The sequence below is a fragment of the Diadema antillarum genome, unplaced genomic scaffold (genome assembly GCF_040938485.1).
Source record: "Diadema antillarum isolate AM-2024a unplaced genomic scaffold, OU_Dant_1.0 seq00001116_RagTag, whole genome shotgun sequence".
NCBI classification, from domain to species: domain Eukaryota; kingdom Metazoa; phylum Echinodermata; class Echinoidea; order Diadematoida; family Diadematidae; genus Diadema; species Diadema antillarum.
Window position 1 is genome coordinate 364,948 of NW_027271930.1, and position 14,735 is coordinate 379,682.

At 38.4% G+C, this 14,735-nt stretch overlaps 1 protein-coding gene across 1 annotated transcript in view; it reads right to left on the minus strand.

Annotated features, from left to right (window-relative positions):
- Window positions 1-13,440, minus strand: part of LOC139743848 (uncharacterized) — an 86,078-nt gene extending 72,638 nt beyond the window's left edge. Inside the window, exon 1 of the mRNA XM_071654305.1 lies at window positions 13,068-13,440. The gene's annotated coding sequence lies outside the window, so the exon portion shown is untranslated. The remainder of the gene's footprint in view (window positions 1-13,067) is intronic.
- Between the last annotated feature and the right edge of the window lie 1,295 nt (window positions 13,441-14,735).

Consider the following 14,735-nt stretch of genomic DNA (forward strand, 5'->3'; position numbering starts at 1 on the left):
AGATAATCACTGCCCATCGGTACAAGCATATATACTAAGTTCCATGAAGATACCTTGAACCATTTGCGAGATATGGAGAAAAACATGAAATTTCAATTTTTTTTCACAAAATAACCTGTGACCTTTGACCTTTGACCCTGTGACCCTAAAATCCACACAAAGTATTATCCCCCAAGGACATACCCTCATACCAAGTTTGATGTAAAACCACCACACGGTTCTTGAGATATCGACAAAAACAAAACGGGACGGACGGACGTACGGACGTACGTACGGACGGACGGACGGACGGACGGACGACCCGAAAACATAATGCCTCCGGCCACTTCGTTGCGGAGGCATAAAAATATATATATATAAAATTATATATGTATCGATGTTTAGATTGTGATATTTCAGTAGAATTATTGCCATATTTGAACAGTGATCTGAAAAGTGAGGTTTGGATCGCATTTGGGATCGGGGTCCAAATCTCACTCCTTCTGCCGTTGGAAAACGCCTTATATTATCGTGCACATCATGAGTGCAAGGTCCCTTGGAAGTTGGTTACTGGGGCTGCTCAAGGGACCTGGAAGCTCTGGTGGATTTAATGCCTTCTGGTGCTATCATGGTATCACTTGTACAATCAGATGACAACATTTATTGAGCTACTATCTGCAGGCAAAATGTTGTAGCCAGGAGATCTTTAAGAAGCTGTGGACACACTTGACTCCATTGCAAGTTTCCTATGTTCAGCATGTCTTCAATTTTTGGAATGGTGCTTCAAGCATCACATGCTTTTTTTTAAAGACACAACAAAAAAACAAACCCCCCCCCAAAAAAAAACAACAACAACAACAAACAAAACAAAACAGCATGTTAGTTGCAGCACACATGTATATTATCATGCTAATGACTGTTCACAGACACTATGGAATGTGTGTGGTCATATATATTTCAAAGCATCCACCCATCACTCAAACGCGATGCACCGTGACAACTGAGAATTACTCATTAAAGGTAAATGGGAATAACTGGTTGCTTGGGAAGCAGTGGAAGAATATGTTACTATGGAAACAACGAAGAAGAAGAGCACGCGAAGCTTCCTTTCAGAAAGAATTGATTGCAATGATTGCGGCTGTGCTGCATTGTCTGCTCCAGAAATACTGGGCCTCTTCTTTGATTAATCTGGAACAGAAAATGAACAGATGTTCCTCATATCATTGGCAAGAAGAAAAAATAAATCAATTCTCGGTACAAAGTGGAGTAATGAAATTCTCACAATACAATGATATGAGATGTCAGAAGACCCCACAGAAGTGATTGACACAATCTCAAATCGCCTTCTGAAATACTTGCTACAGTGGAGTGGTCTGTGGTCATAATTTACAGTTATATCCAGTGACAATTTGTTCTCTGTATTTTTTTTCTGTTTCCATAATATGCTAATGATATGATTTTCTACTAACCAAATTCAACAAATTTTACATTATTTTGTTTCATATATATATTCACATATATTCAAATACTTGATGTAGCCATGTCATGAATGACTCGGGAATTGGAAATATTGAAAAGACTACATTATTTTAAAACAAATAAAAATTTTACAACTTCTGACAACTGGAATATCAAATATTTTAAAGATCCACTCATGTTCTAATTTCTTAGCTTTAGATTTTTTCATAGGTATGATCTATCACTCCAAACTCAGAGTATTTCATTTAGAGCAGAATATAAAGCATGTATCTCTTTCAGAGGGAATTTACCCCAAATATATGATGAATTCAGGGAATTTCACAAGTTTAAAAATTGATAACATTTGAACAGATTTTCCTGTTTTCTTAAATTTTATTGTGTTCTACAAATGTTGTTGCATTCACCCAATCAATCAATCAATAATCTACATAAAAGATGCTGAATCACCTAAAATCCCCTTTTGAAGACCTGTTACATGATCTGTTTTATCACTCAAAATAAATAGCAATGTGTGTTGTCACAAACTAAAGTATATTAGCACAGTTTGCAAAATAGAAATCTGTGGTACAAATTATCTGTTTAAAATGGAGTGTTTTAAACTATTTCATTCACAATCATTACTTTATAATTTATGATAATGAAGTTAATATACAAGCCCAGTGAAACAACTGATTAGATTCATATTCCTCTAATACATGTGGAATTCTCAGATCTTTTATCATTGCCAGCAGGTCCCATAGTTTGAAACACAATGCAAAGAGCGTTTTGAGTAAGAGTGTTTTACTTCATGCAGTTCAATAAAAGTCCATATTATTTGTTGGGATGTGTACATTACAAGTAACCAGAAATAGCTAATGATTGTTTTGTTTGATAGATGTCATACGATGCATTAGAGTTCTGTTTTACTATGGTTGGCACAATTAACAGAGTAGCTGAGACAGGTCAGTTCTTGAGTTGTTGATATTTTTGCTTCACATCTACTCTCAACATAGTTTAACATGTTTTGTGTTCATTTTTGTACTCTTCTCATTATCTTTCTTGTACATACAATTCAGAATTCAGCTAGAAAAAAAAAATCAGTTGAATGACAATCGTAACTTTGATGAACAGTTACATTTTCTCCCTCAGGGAAAATATGTTCATATTTCTTTACAAAAAAAAATAAAAAATACTCACCTACATTAAAGTGTCCTCAGAGGGCCCCTACTTGGCTTCAGTAACTCAATAACGTATTATACTTCAAAGCTCTGGCATGGTTTGGGACTTTGCAGATGAAACAAAAACCCAGCTTTAGTGCTTCAGAATAGTTCTAAAATGTGAGTTAGGGATATAAGCAACCAATGTAAAAATGGTAATCAGTATAATCAATGTTAAGTATTTGTAAATATACAAAATGTGAACAGTAGTTGTAATAAAATTGTTTCTAGAATAACCTGTCTACAGTTACGGTTTATTGAGAAAAATAGTGATATCTCCTTATATTTTAGGCTTTATTGCAAAATGTTTATAATGGTGTGACGTTTTGTTATACAACTGACCTACTCATATGCATTAAATGTGATAACTAGAACATTTTTTAAATCACTGCTCCTAAGGGTAAACAGTACCTTTAAGCTTTCAAAAGAATAAGCCCAAAGTCGTGAATACGTGTTTCATCTTCATAATCATTACTATTATTACTCCTGGCAACCAGAAGACCAAGAGGCTTTTAAGTATCTATTTGGAAAAAAAGTCACATAATATCTTCTCCATTTATTATCAATGAAACAGACATAGTTATCCCTGCGTTGATACTTTTTTCCTCTATGGATAAAATGCTATGGACAATGAGTTTATTGTACAAGATCACTGCTAGCTTTGCAGTCAGTTGTCAGATGACCTACAATCAACTATGGCATGAATGCTGTGAATCCCCCCCCCCCCCCCCCCCCGATTGACAGACAAAAACACAAATCTGCAATTAACTGAATGTAATTAACTTGGCCAACTGCTGCCTGAAAACTGGGGTTTCTGTGCACAATGCTTATAGGAACCTAATCAATAGGGGAATTTTTTTTTAATGTCAGCGTATTCATTACGGTCCTGTTCCATTGCCATGGATATGTACTCATGACGAGAAACCCGTCAATGAAGTTAATTTGCATGTCAACATGACAATCATGCCAAGTAGAGTTGTACCAAGAGTTCTACCAAGTCCTTATTAATGCTTTGGTTGAGTGCAACTGTACATTTAGTATCTCCAGTCTCATAGAGAACCCTCTTCTTTAAAAAGGTAAAATGTAATAAGAGCACTGGACAAATCAAGGCATCTCTGAAAGTCATTTTTACATTTGTTTGAAGCCTTATGACTTGGTGATAGTAAAAAGATGTATGGGCACAAGTGTCTGTTTAGACGACATGTTCTTTGTCTCATAATCTGTGATCAACACTGGCAGCTGTGACAAAAATCTATGATCTTTCATGTATCAAACAGTCAACTACAACATTTCTGCATTAAAGCCATGATTTAACATTTGGAGCAGTGATTAAAAAATACTTATGTGTTGTTTGAAGGTTTGCATGGTGAAGTAAATGAGGAAGAAAGATTTGCGGTGACACCATGTGCTGTATACACATGGTGTCACCGCAAATCTTTCTTCCTTAAAAAATACTTGAATTACCACATGGGATGCATACGAGGCCCTATAGTTCAGTTGTATCACAAAACATCCTACCACATAAAAATTTCACAATAAAGCCACAAATATAAAGGAGATATCACTAATTTTCTCAATAAACCATGTTCTGTAGACAGTTTATTCTAAATGCATTTTTAAAAATAAAACTATTGTTAACATTTTGTCTATTGATCATATGATTAACCCATTGAGGACAGGATGATTTCTCTACAACATGTATTTCCCATAGGTGCTTGCCTAAGTATACTTAGGACTCCTCCTCAATGGGTTAACATTTTCATGTTGATTATTTTTATACCTAACTCACATTTAAGAGCTATTCTAAAGCACTAAAGCTGGTTGTTGTTGTTGTTTTTTCGTATGCATATGTCAGCCTGGGCTTTGTTTTATACAAAACCCTACTTTGATGGCATAATAACATATTTTTTTCATCTTGTAGAACCTGATACATTACATCATTTGAACAGCTCTTATTTACTTTTAACCTATCCAAACAGAAAATGACACAGCCAGGGAGGTCTTATAGAAGTAGTAGAATCTCTTTGTAATTTGTGCAAATGTATGTGTAGGTTTTATCGCATGACAAATGAGTGCTCAGCATTTTTCTGGCTTTGATGTTCCATGGTCCACAGAGTTTGGATATACGGAGACCGAAGAAGAGGGAAAATGTTGAAATCCTATATAAAACTAGGTGGTAATATATGGTACAGAACAAATCCTTCTAGTTTTCTGTCAAATTACTCAATGCAAACGCAAACAGATAATAAATTACTAATCAATTACTAATACCTCAGATTAGAATCCCTTGGTTAGAATCACACAAAAAGACAACATTTAATCATCTTGCACACATTTGTGAATAATTTTGTTTGCCAGGTTTAGGCCCAAGTCACATATAAACACGGATCCTCAAGGATCTACATGGCGATCCGGGGCGATCCGGGGAGATCCGGGATAGTTTCAACCTCGATGAAGTGTCGATGAGCGTTGATATGACTGTACACACAGTATCAAAATGGCAGCTACAAGGATAAGGCCGGAAGAGCTCAGCGTCTACAGAGACAAACACAGCATCTACACGGATCAACACGGCAGCTACACGGCAGCCACACTGACCATCCCGGATTACTCTGCCAACACGGTAACCCCCGGATGACGCCGGATGTTTTTGATCTCCAAAAGTTGCCGTGTTGGCCTCCCGGATGTCCCCGGATCTACACAGACATGCACAGATGTCCAAGGATGTCCAAGGCGTCAACACGGATCTCTTCCTGGATCACCTCGGATCAGAGCTGGGGTGGTCCGGGGTGATCCGGGATGTCTATGTGACTGGGGCATTAGCAGTTGAATGCTAGGTCTTTCAAACTAAAAAGGTAATTGGCTAATGCCTGTTTCTGTGTGTCTATATGGTAGTATCATTTTGCATTTAAAGGCGAAGGCTAGTAACTGATCAGTGGGAATCAGTGGAAATGCTGGGAGATGATTGTTGCAATCCTTATGGGATTCATTCAAGAGTACATTGTATATCTATTGTTGTGTGAAAATTATTTGCTTCAGAATGGTCTCATATTCAAGTAATGTGCAGTTTAATGCCCCGTCACTGACCAGGGACGCTTACCTGGAAACATTAAACTGCACATTACTTGAATATGAGACCATTCTGAAGCAAATAATTTTCACACAACAATAGATATATAATGTACTCTTGAATGAATCCCATAAGGATTGGAACAATCATCTCCCAGCATTTCCACTGATTCCCACTGATCAGTTACTAGCCTTCCCCTTTAAAAAAGACAACTTTTTAATGGTTTTTGCTCACATGTCCAGTTCTCTGCACACTAAATAATTGCTGCCAAAATATTGCAAGGGACCGCAAACAGTTGCTCGCCTGGTTTGTTGTTATTGAGGAATGATGCATACTCAAACAGAAGAGCTGTCTTTTGTCAAAACAAATTATCAACACCTGCGATGGAGCACATAACGTGTCTGCGGCACAGAGCATCGGTACAAAGGAGAGATTCTTGTTACTTCTCCTTCTCTAGCATACATCTGATACAGCTGTGATGATCCTTCCTTTCCATTTAATTCCTGGCAGGAAATGAGCAATTTTAGAGTGAAATCTCTGTATCTAATGTAGATGAAAATTGACAGGTATTCACCTGTGTGGATGCATACATTCCTTTACAGGGCAAATTCTATCATCAGCAAGACTTGCCTGTCCACAGACACAAAATTCATGCAATACAGAATTTTTAATGTGTCGTATTATAAATATTTGAAGGGAAGTCCTCCTGCTATTTAATGTATCTGCATCATGCTCTGCACATGCTCTGCACAACAAGTCCATCTGAGTAAGTGAATAAATGCATGAGGATGAATCAGGTGTGTGTTTGTGCGTGTGTTTGTGTGTGTGCGTGTGTGTAAATACTACATCAATCTGTCTGTATGTGCGGCCAAATATTTACATATTTGTCTGAAGAGAGTCCATCTCTCCCGCCAAAAGTGGAAGATCTCCCACTTAGACGTTAGAGGCTGTTTTTAAAAAATCTCCCGTTCTCCCCCTTTGAGTTTGAATTTCTCAAGCACTCGCTATGTGTCTCCTAATTAAGATGCCTTTTTTTCTCACTTAATGTTTAACTTTCTCCCACCCAACTGTTTAAGAAATCTGTTCAAAAATAAGGCTAAAGATATGCTGCACCAGAGAGCATCTATAACCTTAGAGCTTCCAGGCACTGGACATTGGCTGCAAAGGCTGTCGCGATTCGCGCTTGTATTGCGAGCACGCCTCCTGGCGACTACGGGCAAGTTACGTGCCAGGTACTGTCATGAGCTTGCCATCTGCAGGGATCTCAGGGTAGCAAAAATTGCTCTCTGCAAATCACACGCAAGGCTTGCCCGGAGAGGTGTGACAGGGCCTTTTAATAGGGTGCAATTTTCACACAAAGTACTAGTTCTTCTTGAATCATTTACATTGTGATCAACATAAGATTTAGCAGAACCCTTGCAGACTAAACAAGGCTGTTTTCATGAAGTCTTTTTCATCTGAAAAACATTGGCACCCAAAGGATATCCTTTTCTCTTCCACCACTTCCTTTCATACACATCAAGTGAAGTAAATAATGACATGAAAGAATTAAAGCCAAAACATAGTATAAAGAAGGACTCAATAGTCAATCTTCCAACATTTGGAATTTGCTTGCAATACATCCAAGGGGTCTACCAAGAAATTTACCTGGTCTGACATGAGTTGCAATGATGGTGAGTTGTGTTGGAGTATTTTGGGATTAGAAGTATAGAATAATTTCAACAGTAGTACATGATTTCTATTCCAGAAGATCCCATCCCATTCAGCATTGTGGGAAGGTAGAACATTATGTGATGATCAATCATGCCCTAGCAGTCATATTTTCCAACAAGCTCCATGCGATTCACTCTAGTGTAGAACATCAGTGAGTACTGCTGTTGCATGATTTGTCAATTATCAATTAGAAATACAAAATTATGTAGCAAACCTAAATCATACAAGCTCTTAGACTGTCATACTACAGGCAAACCTTTTTGGCTAATATACTACATTTTCATCATTACCAAAAATTGTGTTATTGCATTGTTATTTCACATATTTTTTATGCATACTGTATGATACATACATTTTAGAGCACAAATCAAAACTTCTGCAGGCTTACGAGTACTGCATATTTTCACTTTAAAATGAAATAGATCTATACAGAACCTTGAGAATTATTAATTGAGTATCTGAAGGCCTCAAGCAAGTATCACCACTGTAAAGATGTAGAGCATTTGCGTCATTAAGAAGAAATCAGCTAAACCTCCCATCCGTTGTCCAGTCAATCAATTCCAACCAGAGTACTGTAAACGTCAATATTTTCGCGCGATTAATTTTTCGCGCTGAGCGGCTCGAAAACGTATTCGCGGGTTCTTAAATTCGCGCTCCGCAGCAGGTTACTTTACTGTAGTACACATTCACTGCTTTCATCCAAAGCCTCTGCCACATAGCTTGCTATGCCAGCGTACGACAAGCGACGTAGCGAGCGGCTCGACTGCGAGTACAAGCACTCAAATACGTAGTACAGCTGTGACTGTAGTACCGTAGTCATGGGGGACTGTAGCATCGGTGCGTGCGGTGCACACATGCATGCTACAGTACACAGCAATCTAGGGTATCGTCTCTTCGCACAGTACTAGTAGCGTAAACATGCCTGTACATTGTACTACGTAGCAGTATCATTGATGAAGCGCACACAATTCATCCCGTTCAAAATGTGCGTAGAAAATTGTGAAGATATATTCGCGCGTTTTTGAATTCGCGCTAGCCGAGCGTAGCGCGAAATCCGCGAAAATTAATGTACCGCGAAAATTTCCACGTTTACAGTATCACACATCACACACTAGGAAATACATTCTGTTGCCAGGCTAGGAAACTTGTCAGTCTGTTAAAGGTTAATTTGAATTTGTCATCTTTCATTTGTAATTGGTTAATTGGCCTGGGAAACAAGTCATTTGGAAATGAGTAGGCCTATGCCCAGACAACTTTTGCTTGAAAACTGAGACCATAGGAGAGCCAAGAAAGGGATGCAACACTCACCCCCCCCCCCATTTCAAATGTAGAATAAACTTATGTCATTTTAAAAGGATAACACATTTCAAAAGCTGTACAATGCTACAGTTCCCATTCTTCCCAAAAATTGCCATATCGTTCACTGCAGGGTCACTTCTAAAGGACAATTAAGTGAGGTAATACTGTCATAAGGCGTAATCCCTTGAAGAATTTCACACTGGCTTCCACGCTTATCTTCACCAAATCTCCTTTCTTGAAATGAATGCAAAGTATTAAAATGTATCCTTTGTATTAATTACAACTTTCTTAGATTAGTTGTCCAATCACAATGAAACTTTCACTGTTCTGGTTGATTTAACTACATTTGTCTCACCCAAGGAAGGAAGTTATGTTTTCATCAGCATTTGTTTGTTTGTTTGTTTGTCTGTGTGCAAAACAACTCAAAAAGTTGTGAACGGATTTGGATGAAACGTACAGGAAAGTTTGAAAATGACACAAGGAATAGATGACTAAATTGTGGTAGTGATGTGGGAATTTTTATGGATTTTATGCAGGATTATTGATAATTTGATGTGTAGGGTCAATGAACTTGGGAGTTCAAGCTGCGCACATGCTTTGCCCAGGCGAGGCACCATGGAGCTGGAAGTTGATGACGTAACTAAAGGTTTCTATATTGGGAAATTGGGCAATTTTCAACATGCATACGTATGAGTGGAAATCACTGATCTCATTTGGAGAACAAGATCAGTGTTGAAAATGAGCTGCCTGGTGGAGGTCTGCGCTCTCAGAATGCTTCTTTAGTTTTTTTATTTTTTATTTTTCATATAACGAAAAGCAAATTGAACGTGGATTTGTGTTTCCCTCTACAGGGAAACTGATCTGCAATCATGAACTCATACACTCCTAGTCGTGCATATCAAAATGGCACTTTTTCTACAGAATTTCATACAACGGTGGTTTCTGATGTCAAAATAGCACATATTTCATCAGACTAGAAGTACGTTCTTGCCTAGTTAGCAGTGAGCAATGAAAACAGTGGGCCTCCGTAGAGTTTCCTCTCATATTCCCTGAATATGGGAGATGAGATACCATTACCAGGATATTTCCTTGTCACATGCAGCATTGAGAGCCTACACTTTTGAAGTATGTAGCATAGCATAACCCTAATATCAACCAATACTGCATATCCAAGACATGACTTTCCATTCTATACCGGTATCTGAATTACAGTTTGCATGAAGACATCCCCTCCCCAACTGATCGCAAACTTTGCAATGAATAATGCACGCGGACCCCAAGGGATATGTCGATTATAGCTTTACACTGTGACTTGCATGGTTTTAAACATATCACAGTCAAGTTTGTCTGTCCTTTTCTATTCATATGACACTAGTCCATTTACAGGTGTAATCTCAGTGTTGCTACATGTAGGCCCTACAGGTAGTCTGTATCTTCAGCAACTCAAGCAACACTTTAAAGTACCAGTAATAAATAGATAAATAGCGATTGTTGTGTGTGTGTGGGGTGGGGGTGCAGTTCATGCAAATATAATGTATATTTATATGGTTCAAATCATGCCAGCAGCACAGAACTTTTTTTTTCAATATCCATTTTGAATGTATTCACAATCAATTTTGCCCACACCCATGCAAAATGATTTGAAATTCACTTCGAACAGTACACAGAGGTTGACAATATATGAGACATCTCCACATGACATTACAAAGGGGTAAAAGAAGTCTGCTTTCTCTGTATCACTTGTCAGCATAAATGACTATAAAAGTAATAAACTAAGTTGGCAACAATAGATTGATCTTGTATAAATAAAAACTGCTTCTGTGACGAGTAGGTAATTATTTATTTATTTATTTAATTCAATTTAATTTAATTTACCTGGTAATTTCTTTTGCATAGAGGAGTCTACATATCTAAGGTGTGGGTCAACTGTGCTTTGACAGTGAGGGTAACATTTTCTAATTCTCAGTATAGTGCAAAAGTCTCAAACATGAATTATGTGCAATAAAGCATTGATAATTTGACAATTCAGTTTCATAACACAACACACATTTTATTTCAGGGTCTAATGAGATTTTCCACGTGAAACTGCAATTTTATCTTTGGACAGCAACTCAGTGATATTTTGGAGGTAGACATAAATTTGAGACACCATTTCTCTCTCAAACCCTAGTATAATAGTACAGTTCCTCCTAAACTTTGATGCAAGCAATTTTCAGAAGAATTGCCATTGACAGATGACATTTGGGAATAACTTGGCTGGCTTGCTGATGAAGGCAATTGGTACTCAGTATGTTCAGGAAATGACAATTCACTACATTTTATGTGTATGTCATAGCTACATCAATGTGATCATATCCCCATTTCTACTCGGAACAATTTCTGACAGCTCTAAACTGCATGCCAACAGGAGAGGTTCAAAGTGAATTTGGTAATAGATTACAACCACCTCCAGGGGTGGATCCAGGAATTCCGTTACAAAATTATGAAATTAAAGGGGGGGGGGGGACGCATGCACCCCTCCCTCATTTTCTCCTCTTATTTAAAGGCCCCCGGTGCACTCCCCCCTGGATCCGCCACTAATCTCAGTTTTGTGAAGTAAACATAATGGCAATGCTCATTTTTACTTTTCACACATGCAGGTACAATGTGTATTAAGATTGTGATTGTTAAACTGCTATTTCTTTCCTCTCTTACCTGCCAAACACAAGGCAGGCCATATAAGAAATATACACACTTGTATTTGCCATGTCCTGCACAGAGCAATAAATTCCTTGTAGTAAGGAACATAATGAAAAAAATGTGATCTAAATTGCACTGACTCATGAAGAAAATTTGTGACTCCAATTGCTGGTTCAGGCGAGGCCACACTGTGCATGGGTAAGTCTTGGAGTTTAACCTGTCTATGACCCAACTCTCCAGTGCACCATGCATTATGGGATATAAAAACCTGGTGCGATTTTGCACAGTGTTCATACCCCTTTCACATCGCAAATAATAATTTTTTTTTTTTTTTTAAAGGTATTTCAGATACCTCTGACTTTTAGTGGTGTTCAGATTGCAATTGCAATCTCACTAATACTCGCAAATTTTATGTCCACACACATTAAAAAAAACAAACATGGTTTTTGCATCATGATTCAAATCACGGCCCAAATAATCACGACTATTACTGCTGTGTGAATGGGTCTTCTATGTGTCGAGGACCTACATACATTGTAGCTAGAAACTCTTTACCAGCATTCAACAATCCCTCCAAACTTGACCGAGTTGTATAGTTAGCAAGCCCACTCAGATGAATGGACTTAGTCCAAAAGGAAGACCAAGGTGACACAAAAGGGATTAGAAGGATAAGGTAATTTCTTTTCATTGACAATTAATATCAACACATCCGTGCCAATCTGCAATTAAAGCACTCAGCCATTTGTGCTGATTGGCAAACACAGGAAAGGTTAACAACATAAACATCATAGAATAGAGCTCTACCACTCAGTATGCAATGACAGTGGCAGTCAAACCATGCGAGACTTATACACACTTTCAATGATAGTACAGGAAGGATATAACATTCACGTTTTGCTGCCCATGCCGATGAAATGTTGGAAGTGGGCCAGTGGTTTGACTGCATTACATGGTAAAGACAGCTGACATTTACTTGAATGATATTATACCAGAGAAATCAAGTTCAATGGCTTCTCAAAGGTGGCTGGAAGTAGTCTTTTTTTTCAGACCCTCTGGATTTGCCATTAGTGCAATGTCCTTGAAATTTCTTGAAGTTGCATAACATAGGAGGAGTCTTTTAGAAATATAATGCAATTTGTTCCCCCCCCCCCCCAAGAAAAAAAAAAAAAAATCTTGGGATCTTCTCTGCTATGCCGGCTATAATGGCTCAGTAATATGACCCAGATAGCTCCATTTTTACCGGCAACATACAGCTTTAAGCAGTGACGATGCAGTGAATATGGTCTATAACTACATGTACACCCTTTAATTTTTGGGAGGTTTTTCTTCTGTAGTAGGTTTCTAATATAATCTTCATTGTCAACTGTCTGTTGCTTTTAGTTTTACTGGAATACTGCTTCATGAAACTTAAGGTTTCCCTTACCTTGGGCAGTATTATCACTTCATTTATATTATCTGGATCTGGATGTGTGCGATGCAGGGCCCTACTGTCACTGAGTAATGGTAGGGCCTACAATCTACTGGGCATTAAACGCATCGGATGAGAGAAACCTCTACTGAAGAAAAACCTCGGATGTATCTACACTGCAACAATACCACTCAATTTCATATTTGAATTTAGAGGGGAAAGAAGGAGAAAAAACAATACTTACACTGACAAAATAGATCTGTGTTCTACAATCAGCTGAACTTAGATTACAGAGTAGACCCTAGTCATCCTCTGACCCTTGGCCTTTCTGGTTGTCTGGTTGTCAGATTCCAGTGAAAAGCACTCAGAATTCTCATTTGGGACAGGAAAGAGAGCTTTCAGGATCGCAGACGAAATAGCTTGAGACACAGTCACAGAACGCAGTTCAAGCTAGTAATCAGATGCTACTAGCACCCATTCACAGCGGGACACCTGCTTACTTGCCACCAGTGAGCTGAACGCCCTCGAATTCGAAGGGGGAGTTGCAGTTCGAATTCCCCCGGGTGTAGCCCGGGCGCATCACTCCTCCATCCGATGGTTTCGCTCAATGAGCCGTAGCCAGTTTTCCCACCTGACAGATTACCGACGTGGGCGTAGCGTAGAGTACACGACAGCTATCGGAGTGCCACTACCACCTGCACGCAACTTCCGTGATCCCCTCGTTGCACGCTGCTAATGTGCTGGTACTGAATACGAGTATCTGCTGCGCTTCAGCTGGTCATGGTAGTGAGAGTAATGTCGCCATCTAGTGGCAACTGGTGAGTAATACTACTAGTAGGTCGGTATTGGAGAGGTTGTCACACAGAGATAAGACTGGTTTTCAAAAAGTGCTGGTAGGTGGCATCTTACTGATATCTCTAAAATAGATATCAGTGGTTTCACATGGTCGTGTATGAAAGATGGCAAGCCAAGAGGTGGTGACGTCACACTGTCCCTGGTCCCGTAATCGAGCAAATTGGACACGCGAATTCAAAATGAACCTTCACAGGGTCTTCGTGCAATTTTCTGACCTGCCAAAGATTTTATCATCGATCTCGAAGTTGCTGCCTGTGAGCCTGATAAACGCCACTGACGGCCAAAGTACCATGGCTTCATGATGCCCTCATGAAAGGCCAGATGTTTATGCGATCAGAGCTGAATTTGAACATATTCTTTCGTTGATTGTCCATTTTTGTTCAACTTTGGGACATTATGTATGACGTCTGCTAAAGAAAAACAAACAAACAAGAAGGCCTATCATACTGTGAATTTTGTCTGATTTCTTCCAGTGTAACTCACAAAATCTGCAGATATGAAATGCATGAAAATGTTGCTGCAAACCTAAATATATTTGACATCGAAAAGGAGTAACACTTTGAAAAGGAACGATGCAAACTATTGTATTTTTTAATGGTTCTAAACTAAGTTTATGATCAACGCAATATTATATGCCAACAAAATATAACTATGCTGGAAAAGTTTGGTTTGTTTGTTTGTTTGTTTGTTTGTTTGTTTGTTTGTTAATTAGTGGGAGACCAATACCTAGAGATAAGACTGAACATTCATGGAAAAACAACCCCAAAAGAAATATCTTTTGATTGAAATCGTTGAATTTAAAAGGAACAGAATCACACACAAACATAATAAGAGCGTATAATAAGCACACACACACGTACCATAATGAAGTGAGTGTGAACATGCCTTTGCATTTTTAAAAAATATATCATCCTTTTCACACACTACAGATCAGAAAAACATATTTTTCAAAATCATGTGAGAAAAAAAAAACCAATACAGCACATGATTATGCCGACTAAACATTAGGGCCTACCAACAGAGGCGAGGTTGCGAAAAAACGATAAACATTCTCCGC